The sequence below is a fragment of the Mixophyes fleayi genome, chromosome 2 (assembly GCF_038048845.1).
Source record: "Mixophyes fleayi isolate aMixFle1 chromosome 2, aMixFle1.hap1, whole genome shotgun sequence".
Taxonomy (NCBI): Eukaryota; Metazoa; Chordata; class Amphibia; order Anura; family Limnodynastidae; genus Mixophyes; species Mixophyes fleayi.
Genome location: NC_134403.1, coordinates 235,484,247 through 235,486,746, shown reverse-complemented (window position 1 = coordinate 235,486,746; position 2,500 = coordinate 235,484,247). Strand labels below are relative to the sequence as shown.

General features: G+C 45.2%; 11 pseudogenes; all 11 read right to left on the bottom strand.

Moving 5' to 3' along the window:
* LOC142141709 (5S ribosomal RNA) overlaps window positions 1–62 on the bottom strand; it is a 119-nt pseudogene extending 57 nt beyond the window's left edge.
* Window positions 63–130: 68 nt separating this feature from the next.
* LOC142142014 (5S ribosomal RNA) lies at window positions 131–248 on the bottom strand (annotated as a pseudogene).
* Window positions 249–336: 88 nt separating this feature from the next.
* Window positions 337–453, bottom strand: LOC142142084 (5S ribosomal RNA; annotated as a pseudogene).
* A 93-nt stretch (window positions 454–546) lies between these two features.
* Window positions 547–665, bottom strand: LOC142141987 (5S ribosomal RNA; annotated as a pseudogene).
* Window positions 666–944: 279 nt separating this feature from the next.
* Window positions 945–1,063, bottom strand: LOC142141985 (5S ribosomal RNA; annotated as a pseudogene).
* A 79-nt stretch (window positions 1,064–1,142) lies between these two features.
* On the bottom strand, window positions 1,143–1,261 carry LOC142142062 (5S ribosomal RNA; annotated as a pseudogene).
* Window positions 1,262–1,354: 93 nt separating this feature from the next.
* On the bottom strand, window positions 1,355–1,473 carry LOC142141907 (5S ribosomal RNA; annotated as a pseudogene).
* Window positions 1,474–1,553: 80 nt separating this feature from the next.
* LOC142142119 (5S ribosomal RNA) lies at window positions 1,554–1,672 on the bottom strand (annotated as a pseudogene).
* A 91-nt stretch (window positions 1,673–1,763) lies between these two features.
* On the bottom strand, window positions 1,764–1,883 carry LOC142141908 (5S ribosomal RNA; annotated as a pseudogene).
* Window positions 1,884–1,967: 84 nt separating this feature from the next.
* On the bottom strand, window positions 1,968–2,086 carry LOC142141684 (5S ribosomal RNA; annotated as a pseudogene).
* An 80-nt stretch (window positions 2,087–2,166) lies between these two features.
* LOC142141983 (5S ribosomal RNA) lies at window positions 2,167–2,285 on the bottom strand (annotated as a pseudogene).
* Window positions 2,286–2,500: the final 215 nt, after the last annotated feature.

The following is a 2,500-nucleotide window of genomic DNA, read 5'->3' as shown; positions in this document are numbered from 1 at the left end:
GCCCTACTTAGCTTCCAAAATCAGACGAGATAGGGCTTGCTCAGGGTGGTGTGTCTGTACATGTTGCTTGCCTACTGACCTACATCTCAACAACAGCATTGAAGGAAGCAGGAACAACAGAGAATAAAAAAACCTACAGCACCTGGTATTCCCAGGTGGTCTCCCATCCAAATACTAATCAGGCATGGCCCTGCTTAGCTTCCAAGATCAGATGGGATTGGGCATGTTCAGGGTGGTTGACTGTAGGTATTGTTTGCCTACTGACCTACATCTCTTATACATCTCAATACCAGCATTGAAGGAAGCAGGAACAAGACAGAAAAACAAACAAAAAAAAACCTACAGCACCTGGTATTCCCAGGTGGTCTCCCATCCAAGTACTAACCAGGCCTGGCCTGCTTAGTTTCCAAGATCAGATGAGATTAGGCATGTTCAGGTTGGTTTACTGTAGGTATTGCTTGTCTACTGACCTACATCTCTTATACATATCAATACCAGCTTTGAAGGAAGAAGGAACAAGAGAGAAAATAAAATGAAAAAAAAAACAACCTACAGCACCTGCTATTCCCATGTGGTCTCCCATCCAAGTACTAACCAGGCCCGGCCCTCCTTAGCTTCTAAGATCAGACGAGATTGGGCTTGTTCAGGGTGGTGTGGCTGTAGGTATTGCTTGCCTACTGACCTACATCTCTTATACATCTTAACAGCAGCATTGAAGGAAGCAGGAACAAGCGAGAAAAAAAAACGAAAAAAAAAAACATACATCACCTGGTGTTCCCAGGTGGTCTCCCATCCAAGTACTAACCAGCACCGACCCTGCTTAGCTTCCAAGATCAGGCTTGTTCAGAGTGGTGTGGCTGTACGTATTACTTGCTTACTGACCTACATCTCTCATACATCTCAACACCAGCATTGAAGGAAGCAGGAACAAGAGAGAAAAAAAAAACCTACAGCACATTGTATTCCCAGGTGGTCTCCCATCCAAGTACTAACCAGGCCCGGCCCTGTTTACCTTCCAAGATCAGACGAGATTGGGCTTTTTCAGGGTGGTGTGGCTGTAGGTATTGCTTGCTTACTGACCTACATCTCTTATACATCTCAACACCAGCATTGAAGGAAGCAGGAACAACAGAGAATAAAAAAACCTACAGCACCTTATATTCCCAGGTGGTCTCTCATCCAAGTACTAACCAGGCCTGGCCCTGTTTAGCTTCCAAGGTCAGACGAGATTGGGCTTGTTCAGGGTAGTGTGGCTGTAGGTATTGCTTGCTTACTGCCCTACATCTCTTATACATCTCAACACCAGCATTGAAGGAAGCAGGAACAAGAGAGAAAAAAAAACGAAAAAAAAAACAACCTACAACACCTGGTATTCCCAGGTGGTTTTCCATCCAAGTACTAACCAGGCCCGGCCCTGCTTAGCTTCCAAAATCAGACGAGATTTGGCTTGCTCAGGGTGATGTGACTGTACATATTGCTTGCCTACTGACCTACATCTCAACAACAGCATTGAAGGAAGCAGGAACAAGAGAGAAAAAAAACGGAAAAAAAAAAACCTACAGCACCTGGTATTCCCATGTGTTCTCCCATCCAAGTACTAACCAGGCCCGCCCCTTTTTAGCTTCCAAGATCAGACGAGATTGGGCTTGTTCAGGGTGGTGTGGCTGTACGTATTACTTGCTTACTGCCCTACATCTCTTATACATCTCAACACCAGCATTGAAGGAAGCAGGAACAAGAGAGAAAAAAAAACGAAAAAAAAAAACCTACAGCATCTGGTATTCCCAGGTGGTTTCCCATCCAAGTACTAACCAGGCCCGGCCCTGCTTAGCTTCCCAAAATCAGACGAGATTGGGCTTGTTCAGGGTGGTGTGACTGTACTAATTGCTTGCCTACTGACCTACATCTCAACAACAGCATTGAAGGAAGCAGGAACAAGAGAGAAAAAAAAAATGAAAAAAAAAAACAACCTACAGCAACTGGTATTCCCAGGTGGTCTCCCATCCAAGTACTAACCAGGCCCGGCCCTGCTAAGCTTCCAAAATCAGACGAGATTGGGCTTGTACAGGGTGGTGTGACTGTACATATTGCTTGCCTACTGACCTACATCTCAACAACAGCATTGAAGGAAGCAGGAACAAGAGAGAAAAAAAAATGAAAAAAAAAAACCTACAGCACATTGTATTCCCAGGTGGTCTCCCATCCAAGTACTAACCAGGCCCGACCCTGTTTACCTTCCAAGATCAGACGAGATTGGGCTTTTTCAGGGTGGTGTGGCTGTAGGTATTGCTTGCTTACTGACCTACATCTCTTATACATCTCAACACCAGCATTGAAGGAAGCAAGAACAACAGAGAAAAAAAAAGCCTACAGCACCTTGTATTCCCAGGTGGTCTCCCATGCAAGTACTAACTAGCTAGGCCCGCCCTGCTTAGCTTTCAAAATCAGACGAGATTGGGTTGTTCAGGGTGGTGTGGCTGTAGGTATTGCTTGCCTACTA